Consider the following 13,443-nt stretch of genomic DNA (forward strand, 5'->3'; position numbering starts at 1 on the left):
TCCCCAGGTTCGCTGCCTCGCCTGCGTGAGGCCCATCCTACCTTCTCCTGTGCGTGTATCCATTACAAGCTTGAGGCAGCCGTCCTCACCTTGAAGCACCGGGAGAGTTTATCTTTTCCTGAGGCGAGGCGCCAGGCTCGCCGGCTCCTGCCTTATGCTAACGTCTCTTACGCACGCGTGTTGCGCTCTTCCTCTCCTCATCCTTCCCACCTTCCTCGGACTCACAACCGTTTCCGGGCCTTGGACCCTGATACGCCCACTGCCCCCTCCTCTGTTCCTTTGAGTTCTGTCCCGAAGGGTCCCCCTCCTGGTCCTCTGTCTGGGGTTCCCCTTCTTTCTACCCAGTCTGTCATGTCTCCTGTGTCTTCTTCCTCATCTCCCTCCGATCCTCCTTCCCATCCTTCTCCTCCATCTATTGACTCTCCCTGCCGCCTGTCGGTGCGGGCGGTGTCCTTCGCCCTCCTAACGGCCGTCGTGTGTGCTCTCATTCAGCTTCTTCTGTTGAGACGCTGGAATCCGTTGCCCGGTACGTAGTTGCTGGGACACCGGTCTCTTTAAGTCAGAAGCGTTAGCCTGGCTCCTCTCCTTCCTCCTCCCTGGAGGATAAGGCGGCTTCGCTCTCTTCCTCGGCCCCTACTACTGACTCTATTGTTCCTTCCCCTCCCGTTTTGGTGGTTGCGCTCCCTGTTCCTGCTATGGAGGTTTCTTTGGCCCCCGCTTCCCTCTCGGTTGCTGCCCTTGCTGAGGTGTGCTCCCCTCTTTCTACTCCCCCTCTTCCTGCTTTTGTCCTTGACTGCTCCTCTCCGTTGTCTCCTCCTCTTCCTCCTCCTCCTCCGGACCCCGCCCGCCCACCTCTGGTCTGTTCTCCCGCTTCCTTCCCTCCGTCTTTGCTCAGTTTACCCATGCCCCCTGTCATGTTCACAGAAAATGGTACCATCCGTTTTCTATGTGCGGCGGCTGAGACGCCAGAGAGAAGGAAGGTAAACAAGAGCGTACAGGACGCCCGCCAAGCTTGGTAGCTACTAGTCATGTAATCATATTAAGTATTAAAGTCAGTAACCAAGTCATGACTTTACATCAACCCTACAACCAAGACTTCCTCAGTAACACACAAACACCACATTGGCGACGAGGATGAACTGTGAACGCAGGTATTTGTTCAGTTTCAAACACAAGGGAGAAGCATGCTGCCTGGAGGAGGAAGAGAAGCTGTGAGCGCCATACCCGATGCTGTATGCTAACCGATGCTGTGTGCTAACCAATGCTGTGTGCTAAACGATGCTGTGTGCTAACCGATGCTGTGTGCTACCCAAGCTGTGTGCTACCCAAGCTGTGCTGAAGAAACTGTACTGAAGAATCTGCCGACGTTGTGTACGAAACGACGCTTTGATGTGTACAAAACCTGATGTTTTGGTTACGAAACGACGCTTCGTGCTACAAAATTCATCACACTGAACCAACTGCTGTGCTGCTGCTGTACCAACTGCTGCTGTGCCAACTGCTGCTGTACCAACTGCTGCTGTGCCAACTGCTGCTGTACCAACTGCTGTGCCAACTGCTGCTGTACCAACTGCTGTGCCAACTGCTGCACCAACTGCTGCACCAACTGCTGCACCAACTGCTGTACCAACTGCTGCTGTACCAACTGCTGTACCAACTGCTGTGCTGCTGCTGTGAGTAGGAACAACACATGTACACAAGGGCTAGGTAAGAAGTCAGTTGCTGCTGTATTGTGCACTGTTGTGAACTTTTGCATTAAAATGCTTGTGTGCTTTGCAAAATTAAAGTAATTACAGTGAATTCTTGACTAACATATACAGTGCAGTAAGTGTTTAATATTCTGAGGAACATTTAAGTGATAAGTTACATTTATTCAGTAAAAATGGCAAATATACCTCAGTTTCCTGCATTTGATCCTGACTGTGACCAGATAAACCTGTCACAGAGGTGGGTCAAATGGCTTAAAAAGTTTGAAAATTTGTTGATAGTTTCTGACATCAAAAGTGCTGAAAGAAAGCGTGCCTTTCTACTTCATTATGCAGGTGATAGAGTTTGTGACATCTTTGACACACTGAAAGACACTGGTGGTGCCAAAGATTATGACACTGCCAAAGCCAAACTAACAGAGCATTTCAAACCAAGGCAAAATACTGCAATGGAAATTATGCATTTCAGGAGAGCAAAACAACTCTCTAATGAAACTGTGGATCAATACCACACACGTCTGCAGGGTTTAGCAGCCCATTGTGAGTTTGCTGATGTTGACAAAGAAATCAAACAGCAAATAATTGAAACATGCACATCTACACGTCTCCGTCGAAGAGCTCTAGAACTTGTTGATGATGAAAGTTCTCTTACCAAGATACTGGATATTGCTCGTCGAATGGAAGATGCTGCACGTGATGCTCGTGTCATGGAGTGCAGTGCTAATAACGGTTCTGCCACTGTTACTAACAGTGATGAGGTATGTAAGGTTCAGGGAGGACACCGTGATCAAAGAAGATATCATGGCAAACCTAACAGTAAATTTAGCCGAGAACCACGTCACAACTGGGGTCAAGGAACAAGGCTCAAGCAGTCACAACGACCCACATCAGAGGGTGTCAACAATAAATGTTACAATTGTGGAGGAGACTACCCACACCAAGATAATGTTTGTCCTGCTCAAGGTAAGAAGTGCTATGAGTGTGGAAAACTAGGTCATTTTGGTGCTATGTGTCGTTCCGCACTAAAGAAACCACAGTCAATGAATAAAAGCACTGTACGAGGATCAGGTCATAGGGGTCGAGGTGGTAAACACAATATTGCACCTCATATCCAGAATGTTAATAATGTACAAGACAACATTTCATTACAACCAGTCTCAGATGACAGTGAATGTGATTATACTTATGGAGTACAAGCAATCACAGAATGGAATGATCTTCCAAACAACCTAGAGACATGTGTATATATTGCTGGTATTTGTCTCAAAGTTCTTATTGACACTGGATCAAACATTGACACCATGGCTGAGTGCCACTATGAAAATTTAGAAAACAGTTCCCAAAGCTAGAAAAATACATGGTAAAGCCACTGCCTATGCTTCGAAGTTAGCCTTGCCAGTGATTGGAACTTTCACTGCAGAGATTAAGTCAAAGAATGCAATGCTCATTACTACATTCCATGTTGTTAGGAATGCAAAGGAGTCTTTACTCAGTTACAAGACTTCAACCAAATTGGGGCTACTTCAGCTTTCTAATGCTGTAGCAGTGGAATCTGCAAACAATGTTGATGGTATTGTTGCTGAATTTTCTGATCGATTTAAATCCATAGGTTGTTATACTGATAGCAAAGTACATCTGCATATCAACCCAGATGTAATTCCAGTTGCCCAACCACATCGCCGACAACCATTCCATACTCGCAAGAAAGTCGATGCTGAACTGGATAGGCTGATGGAACTAGATATCATTGAACCAGTAACAGGCCCAACACCATGGGTAAGCCCAATTGTCACTCCACCAAAGCCGAAGAATCCAGATGAGATACGCATTTGTGTGGACATGCGTGTTCCCAACAAGGCAATAATGCGTGAACGCCATCCTACACCCACTGTAGATGATATGATCTACCGCTTGAATGGTGCAACCGTATTCAGCAAGTTAGATTTAAACAAGGGCTATCATCAGCTTGAACTTGATGATGAGAGTCGCTTCATCACAACGTTTACGACACATCGAGGTCTGTATAGGTACAAGCGCCTGAGTTTTGGTATTAACAGTGCTGCCGAGGTATTCCAGCACATCATCAGCCAGGTATTGCAAGATATACCTAATGCTGACAACATGTCTGATGACATCATTGTTTATGGCCGTACCCAAGCTGAACACGACAAAGCTCTTCGTGCAACATTGCAACGCTTACGAGAAAAGAATTTGACGCTAAGCCGAGCAAAGTGTGAGTTCAATCAACATAAAATTGAATTCTTTGGACATGTACTTAGTGACAAAGGTCTGTCTCCAGATCCTAAGAAAGTTGCAGATATCAAGAATGCTGCACCTCCTTCAACGTCCACTGAAGTACATAGTTTTCTGGGAATGGCAAACTACTGTTCTCGCTTCATTCCAGATTTTGCTACCATTACAAAGCCTCTACGTGAGCTCCTGAAGAAAAATGCATCATGGTACTGGAGCGATATCGAGCAAAATGCATTTGATGCTGTGAAAGATGCACTAGTAGAGAATGCGACTGCTGCATACTTTGATCCATCAATGGACACTGAGTTAACGGTGGATGCTAGTCCTGTTGGATTAGGTGCTGTTTTAGCCCAACACAAACCTGGTCAACCAGATTCCAGAGTAGTAATTGCCTACGCCAGCCGTTCTCTCACAGATGTTGAGCAACGATACAGTCAGACAGAGAAGGAAGCTCTTGCTCTTGTATGGGGCTGTGAACACTTCAATGTGTATCTGCTTGGTGCACCCTTCACCACGATAGTCACTGACCACAAACCGTTGGAGACCATCTTCAATAATCCAAAGTCCAAACCACCAGCTCGCATTGAGAGATGGGCTCTTCGTCTGCAACCATACAACTTTACGGTGAAATACAAGCCGGGTGCAGGCAATCCCGCTGATTACATCAGTCGACATCCTGCCAACAGTTTCACCATCACCAAGCATCAGCAAGTTGCCGAGGAATATGTACACTCTGTAACCTGTGATGCAGTCCCTAAGGCTCTCACTCTTGATGAAATCCGTACTGCAACCCTGGAGGACCCAACTCTGCAAGCAACAGTGGATGCATTGACTAAGAAAAAGTTTCCACGCATCCCACCCTCAGGAGTTGACCAAGATGCATTCAAAGCACTTGAACGCATCCAGACAGAATTAAGTGTTACGCAACAACGCGACACTGTGCTGCGAGGTACTCGTATCGTGATTCCAGCTGTTCTCCAGCAACGTGCTCTGAAGCTTGCACATCAAGGACACCAAGGTCTTGTTAGGACCAAACAGCTGCTACGAAAAAAGGTGTGGTTTCCTGGCATTGATCGTCAAGCAAAGGATATGCATGATGCCTGTGTCCCTTGCCAAGCTGCAGTGGATACTTCAAGACCAACACCTCTACAACCTTCACCACTTCCTGCTGCACCATGGATGGAAGTATCAATGGACTTCTGCGGACCACTACCAACTGGAGAGTACTTGATGGTAGTCATTGATGATCACTCACGTTATCCAGAAGTAGAAATCATCAATTCCACATCTGCAAAGGCCGTCATCCCGAAACTCGACAAGATCTTTTCAAACTTTGGCATTCCCGAAATTGTCAAGACAGACAATGGACCGCCATTCAATGGACAAGACTTCGTCAACTTTGCTGAGCATATTGGATTCAAACACCGCCGTGTGATGCCACTACATCCTCAAGCAAATGGAGAAGTTGAGAGATTCATGCAACCTCTCATGAAAGCGGTACGCTGTGCTCATGCCGAAGGACGATCCTGGAAACAAGCTATGTATGCTTTTCTCAGGAACTACCGTGCAACACCGCATGGAACACTGGGCAAGTCACCTGGTGAACTTTTATTTGGACGTCCTATGAGAATCGCACTACCCGTCATGCCAGCCGAGGTAACGGATAAACGTCTCGCTCAGAAGGATGCACTAGCCAAGGGCAAAATGAAAATTGCTCATGATCAACGTGCAAAGGAACAGTTCATAAAGGTTGGTGACACTGTTCTCGTTAAAAAGAAAAAAGAGGGAAAGTTAGATATGCCGTATGATACAAAACCATATAAAGTGATTAGTGTAAAAGGAACTATGGTAACAGCTAGTAATAGAGATCATAGTATAACACGTAATATGGCTTATTTTAAAGTGATTCCAACTAGTGTAGAAAATGATGAAGTGCAAAGTCGTGCAAAAGAAAAAGAAAAAATAGTTATAACCCGACAAACAATTCATCAAGGGATATTATTGTATTAGGGGACTCTCGTCCTAAACGTCATGTTAAACGCCCTACACGATTTGATGATTAATTGTGTTCCTATGTAATGAAAAGTATTTACTTATTGTGCTAAACTAAATTTAATATTGTTTGAATAATGCAGATATCTCATTCAATATTTTGTAACTTTGTATTACAGTTTCTTTCATGTTTGTTTAACATTGCATATGTATTTTTAACATTGAAATCCTTTGTGGAAAAGATTAAGTTGTTTAAATTCTTTGTGTGCTTAATTAATGTTAAATGTATGCAGTATCTCTTGATATGGTAATAACTTACTTTGTGTCAATAACTTTGCTTTGTGCTACAAGCATGGTAGACATCCTGTATTCATTCTTTTTAAAGAAAAGGAGGGATGTCATGTTCACAGAAAATGGTACCATCCGTTTTCTATGTGCGGCGGCTGAGACGCCAGAGAGAAGGAAGGTAAACAAGAGCGTACAGGACGCCCGCCAAGCTTGGTAGCTACTAGTCATGTAATCATATTAAGTATTAAAGTCAGTAACCAAGTCATGACTTTACATCAACCCTACAACCAAGACTTCCTCAGTAACACACAAACACACACACCCCCTAACCCTGACTTTGCTGACCCTGATCCCAACCCTGATCTTCTTTAACGTGCTGTGTTGCTCTTTTGCCTTTGTTTCTTCCTTGTTCTCTGTTGTTGTCCTTTCTCTTCTCCTCAATGTCTATTCTTCAATGGAACGTTCGAGGTTATTACACCAATTTCCTCGAACTCCAACTTCTGATTTTGCGGGTTTTCGCCCTTTTGTGTCTGTCTCCTGAAGCTGATGCTTGGTGCTCGTCCTGGTCGCTTTCGTGGCTATTCCTTTCTCTCTCCCCCCCCCCCTCCCAGCTATTGCTGGGGCTCCTAACTCTTCTGCTCTCTTGATTCGCTTTGATGTTCCCTTTGTCCCCTTACTTTTTCCTTCGCCTCTCTATTGTTCTGCTGCTTGTATCTTTCTGGGGAAATGGTACACTGCTTGTTCCAATTATCTCCCTCCCCCGAGTGTCCCACTCTCTCTTCCTGATCTGAAATACTTACTGGACTTTTTGCCGGAGCCTGTGCTCCTGCTGGGTGATTTCAGTTCTCGTCATTCCCTTTGGGGTGATGTTCTGATGAACACCCGGGGTTGCCTTCTTGAGCCGTTTATCCTCTCTTCTTCCCTGTCTCTTCTGAATTCTGGTGAGCCCACGCATTTGGACTCTTGGACTTGCACCCTTTCCTGTCTTGATCTTTCTCTTTGCTATTCTTTAGCAAAGAATATTCTCTTTACTTAGTTTTCATGTGGCAGGTTCTTGATGACCTTCATGGCAGTGACCATTTCCTTATCTTTGTTACCTTTTTCTCTTTTCGCTCCCCTCTCCTTCCCTAGGTGGCAGTTTGCGAAAGCGGACTGGGACTTCTTTACCCTTAGCGCTGCTCTCTCTGGCCTCTCCCTCGCTCTCTCCTCTTCTTTCATGACACTGTCTTCGATGCTGCCCTCCGCTCTATTCCTTGCTCTTCCTCTCGGGGTCCACGGAAGTGCGTTCCCTGGTGGAATGCAGACTGTGCTTGGGCTGTTCGCTTTAAGTGTGCAGCTTGGAGGAGACACCGCCGTTGGCAGACGGCCGATTCTTTTCTTTTTCTTTCGGAAGGCGAGTGCGGTGGCCCGTAGGGCCATCCGTATGGCTAAACGTGAATGTTGGGCATCTTATATCTCTACCATTACGTCCGAAACTCCTCTGCCACAGATCTGGAAGCGTATCCACAAGATAGCAGGCAAGTTCGTTCCCAATGTTTCACCGGTCCTTCACCTCCATGGTACTCTTGTGGCGGACCCATTGCAGGTCGCTACAGAACTGGGTTCCCACTTTTCTACTGTTAGCTCTGGTCTTCATCTTCCCCAATCTTTCCTTCTTCATAAACCTGTCCTTGAGTCTCGTACCTGCTTGACACCTGCTTGATGGGGTTCTGGGAGTTCTTCAACTCCCCAAGCCAGGCCCGAGGCCAGGCTCGACTTGTGAGAGTTTTGTCCACCAGGCTGTTGGTTGGAGCGGCCCGCAGGGCCACATACCTGCCACAGCCCGGCTGATCCGGAACCTCTCTTAGAAAACAGTCCAGTTTTCTCGTGAAGATGTCCATGGTTGTTCCGGCAATATTTCTTAGTCGCTGGGAGGACATTGAACAACCGCGGACCTCTGATGTTTATACAGTACTCTCTGATTGTGTCTAAGGCACCTCTGCTCTTCACTGGTTCAATCCTGCATTTTCTTCCATATCGTTCACTCCAGTACGTTGTTATTTTACTGTGTAGATTTGGGACCTGGCCCTCCAGTATTTTCCATGTGTATATTATTTAGTATCTCTTTCGTCTCCTTTCTAGAGAGTACATTTGGAGAGCTTTGAGACGATCCCAATAATTTAGGTGTTTTATCTCGTCTGTGCGTGCTGTATATGTTCTCTGTATTCCCTCTATTTCAGCAATCTCTCCTGCTCTGAAGGTGGAAGTGAGTACTGAGCAGTACTCGAGACGGGACAATACAAGTGACTTGAAGAATACAACCATTGTGATGGGATCCCTGGATTTGAAAGTTCTCATAATCCATCCGATCATTTTTCTGGCTGACGCGATATTTGCTTGGTTATGCTCCCTAAACGTTAGATCGTCGGACATCATTATTCCCAAATCCTTGACATGCTGTTTTTCTACTATGGGAAGATTCGATTGTGTTTTGTACCCTGTATTATGTTTCAGATCCTCATTTTTTGCCGTACCTGAGTACCTGAAATTTATCATTTAAACATCATGTTGTTTTCTGCTGCCCAATCGAAACCTTTGTTGACATCTGCTTGTAGTTTTTCAATGTCTTCAGCAGAGGTAATTTTCATCCTGATTTTTGTGTCATCTGCAAAGGACGACACGAAACTGTGACGTTTATTTTTGTCTATATCAGCTATGAGAATAAGGAACAGTAGCGGTGCAAGGACTGTACCTTGAGGTACAGAGCTTTTAACTGCGCTTGAACTTGATTTTATCTGATTGACTGTTACTCTTTATGTTCTGTTCGACAGGAAATTGAGTATCCAGCGTCCTACTTTTCCAGTTATTCCCATTGACCTCATTTTGTGAGCTATCACTCCATGGTCACATTTGTCGAATGCCTTTGCAAAGTCTGTGTATACAACATCTGCATTTTGCTTTTCTTCTAGGGCTTCTGTGATTTTGTCATAGTGGTTGAGTAACTGTGACAGACAGGATCTTCCCGCTCTAAATCTATGTTGTCTTGGATTGTGCAATTCATTGTTTTCCATAAAACTAAAAATTTGATTCCTAATCACTCTTTCAAACACTTTTATTATGTGTGATGTTAGTGCAACTGGCCTATAATTTTTTGCCAAGGCTTTACTTCCCCCTTTGTGCAATGGAACTATATCTGCAGATTTAAGTGCTGCTGGTATCTCCCCTGTATCCAGGCTCTCTCTCCATATTACGCTGAGTGCTCTCGCTACTGGTACTTTACATTTCTTTATGAATATTGAATTCCATGAGTCAGGCCCAGGAGCTGAGTGCGTAGGTATATTGTCAATTTCTCTTTCAAAGTCTTCCGAGTTTGTGGTAATATCCGTTATATTATCTGCAGCTTGAATGTCATTCATAAAGAAGCTGTCTGGGTCATCAACTTTCATGTTGTTTATTGGTGTGCTAAACATAGCCTCATACTGGCTTCTTAGAATTTCACTAATCTCTTTGTTGTCCTCTGTGTACGTACCTTCATTTGTAATTAACGGTCCAATACTGGTCGAGGTTTTTGATTTTGATTTTGCGTATGTGAAAAAATATTTCGGATTTTTCCTTATCTCTTGTATAGCTTTCTGTTCCAATTCCATTTCCTCAGACTCATATGATCGCTTCAACATTTGTTCTATTTCTACGATCTCCCTGCTTAGGCTTATTTTCCCTGTTTGTGATAGTTGTGTCTGCCGAAGCATTTCCGTTATTTTTTCCCTTCTCCTGTACAGTCGTCTCTGTTCTCTTTCTAGAGTTGTCCTCTTTCTGCCCCTCCTCACAGGCACGTGCTTCAAGCAGACCTTGTAAGCTTCAGCTGTCAGTTGAGCTATTCCCTGTGTGAGAGTTTTGTCGCTTAAGACAGTCTCCCATTGAATGATTGCAAGGTCTACATTTATTTTTTCCCAGTCAATCCTCTTATTGTTGAAATTGAATTGATTGAATACTCCTTCTCGCTTGTTGGGTCTCTTAGACCTACTACCGTTATTTATGCTAGTTCGCACATCACTGAGCTTATGGTCTGAGTATGAAGTATCTGAGATTGTGATGTCTCTGATTAGTTCATCATTGTTTGTGAATAACAAGTCTAGTGTGTTTTCGTTCCTAGTTGGTTCTGTAATCTGTTGATTGGGCGAGAATTTGTCACAGAATCTCAAAAGTTCTCTGACCTGTGGTTGATTATTTCCCAGGTCATTCCCTGCTATGATATTTGTGTTTGGCATTCTCCATCTTAGACTCGGTAAATTGAAATCTCCAAGGAAGATAATATCTGGAGCTGGGTTTGCTAGGTTATCAAGTATGTTCTCTATTTTGTGCAACTGCTCTGTGAATTCCTCAACCGTTGTATCTGGCGGTTTATATATTAGAATAATAATTAGGTTTAGTTTCTCTACCTTAATTCCAAGTACCTCTACCACCTCATTAGTTGAGTTTAGTAGTTCTGTGCATACCAGGTCCTCTTTAATATACAGACCTACTCCTCCATTTGACTTAGTTTTTCTATCACATCTATATAAATTATAATTTGGAATGCAGATTTCACCATCCATGTAATCTTTTGTATGAGTTTCCGTGAATGCCCCAAATATTGAGTTTGACTCTAATAGGAGGCCATTTATGAACTTAACTTTATTTCTTGACTTTGGCTTTAAACCTTTAATGTTTGCAAATATGAATGATTGTCCATATTGTGTGCCACTTCTGGAAGGTTTTGGTAGTTCTCCCTCCTCTCTACCCTAACCCAGGGTGTGTTGTTGTGGCAATGGTTTGTTGTCCTTTAGATTTCTGCACTCGTCTTCGACTTCCCTATAACAATCCCTTCTCTCTCTCTGAACTTCGTTCTGCCCTGACCCTCTGTGGTTCTACGGCGGCGGGCTCCGATGGTATTCATTATGAGATGCTTCGCCATCTCCCTCCATGCACGTCTCAGTATTTACCGAGTCTGTATAATCGGATCTGGGAGTCGTCGTCAGTCTCTGAGGACTGGCTCGATGCCGTTGTCCTCCCTGTTCACAAACCAGGGTCTCTGGGAACATCATCTTGAGGTTATCTTGAGATGATTTCGGGGCTTTTTAGTGTCCCCGCGGCCCGGTCCTCGACCAGGCCTCCACCCCTAGGAAGCAGCCCGTGACAGCTGACTAACACCCAGGTACCTATTTTACTGCTAGGTAACAGGGGCATAGGGTGAAAGAAACTCTGCCCATTGTTTCTCGCCGGCGCCTGGGATCGAACCCAGGACCACAGGATCACAAGTCCAGCGTGCTGTCCGCTCGGCCGACCGGCTCCCTAAGGACTTTCCCTACTTTCCCTACCACATCCCCTAAGGACTTTCGCCCTATTGCCCTCACAACTTGTGTCTGCAAACTCTTTGAACGTATGATTAACATTCGTCTGATGTGGTTCCTGGCACACCATCACCTCCTCTCCCCTTCTCAATTTGGTTTCCGCAAGTGCCGCAGCACGACAGATGTCCTGGTGAACTTGGAGGTCTATATTCGTACTGCTTTTGCTGCGAAGACCTCCGTTGTTGCCGTCCTTTTTTACCTGGAAAAGGCTTACGACACCACTTGGCGATATCATATTCTATCCCAGCTTCATTCTTTTGGCCTTCGTGGCCATCTCCCTCTCTTTCTCCGCAGCTTCTTCTCTCGTCGTTCCTTTCGGGTGCGGCTTGGTGCCGCTCTCTCTGTCTCTTTTTAGCAATACGAAGGTGTGCCCCAGGGTAGTGTTCTGAGCACTACTCTTTTTCTGGTTGCCCTCAATGGTCTTCTTTCCTCTCTTCCTTCAGGCGTCTTCTCCGCTCTCTATGTCGATGATCTTACCCTTTGCTGTCAGGGTGATGATTCGCCTCTCCTTCAACTTGCGATTGATGCCGTGTCGTCTTAGGCCACCGATCATGGCTTCAAGTTCTCTACTACTAAGTCTTGTGCCATGACTTTTACTCGGAAACGGGTTGTTCTTCGTCCCTCTTTGACACTTTATGAGTCATCTCCTTGAGTACAAAGATTGCGCTAAGCTTTTGGGGTTATACCTTGACACTCGTTTGCCTTGGTCTCCCCATATCTCTTACCACCGTGTTGAGTGCTCTAAGGCCCTTACCCTCGTTCGGGTATTGTCATATACTTCTTGGGGAGCGGATAGGCGCACTCTCCTTGCTTTACATTCCTCTCTCGTCCTGTCTAAGCTCGATTATGGTTGCCCTGCTTACTCGTCTGCTTCTCCTTCTACTCTTCGCCGTCTTGATGCTTTGCACCATACTGGGTTGCGCCTCAGTTCTGGTGCCTTTCGTTCGACTCCCATCCTTATCTTGTATGTTGACACTGGCTTCCTGTCTCTCCAGGACCGCCGTGATTGCTACTGTCTTTGCTATTTTGCGCGGTCCTTAAAACATCCTTGCTCTCGCCTCTGTCGTGCTTTAACTTTTACCCCCTCCTGCGGTTCCTGTTCCTCTTCACCACCTCCCTCTTTCTGTCCGGTTATCTCGCTTACAGGATTCTCTTTCTGTTCGTATTTCTAATGTTTCTCCTCGTGTTGTTCCTTCTTTGCCCCCCGTGGAGAGTCCCCCCTTCCGCAGTTTTATACTTCCTTGACCCGCATCACTAAAGCTTTTACCCCTCCTATGGTTCTAAAACGCCTTTTCCTTGAGCACTTTTCTTCTCACTCCTGCTCCGTTTCTGTCTTCACCGATGGGTCTAAGTCTGCGGACAGTGTTGGCTACTCAGTTGTTTTTCCTGATCGCACTTATATGTGTCGCTTACCTCCGGAGACTAGCTTCTTCACAGCGAAGCTTTATGCTATTCTCTCTGCTCTTTGTCTCCTGCTTTCTCGTTGTCAGTCTTCTTTTGTAGTTGTTGTTGACTCTCGTAGTGCCCTCATGGCTCTCGGGTCCTTTAATCCAGTTCATCCAGTAGTTGTCGAGATCCAGTATTGGCTGTTTCTTGTTCACAGTAAATTTAAGTCGGTTGAGTTTTGTTGGGTTCCCAGCCATATTGGTGTGTCTTTCAATGAGCGTGCGGATGCTGCTGCCAAGGAAACTGTCCGCTCTTGTCCTATCTCTCGTGAAGGTAATTCCATATTTCGACTTTTACCCGGTTATCCATTTCTCCATCCTTACCCGTTGGCAGGCTTCTTGGTCGTCTGTTACTGGTAACAAACTACATTCTCTTAAATGTTGTGTTTC

The sequence above is a fragment of the Procambarus clarkii genome, chromosome 5 (genome assembly GCF_040958095.1).
Source record: "Procambarus clarkii isolate CNS0578487 chromosome 5, FALCON_Pclarkii_2.0, whole genome shotgun sequence".
NCBI classification, from domain to species: Eukaryota; Metazoa; Arthropoda; class Malacostraca; order Decapoda; family Cambaridae; genus Procambarus; species Procambarus clarkii.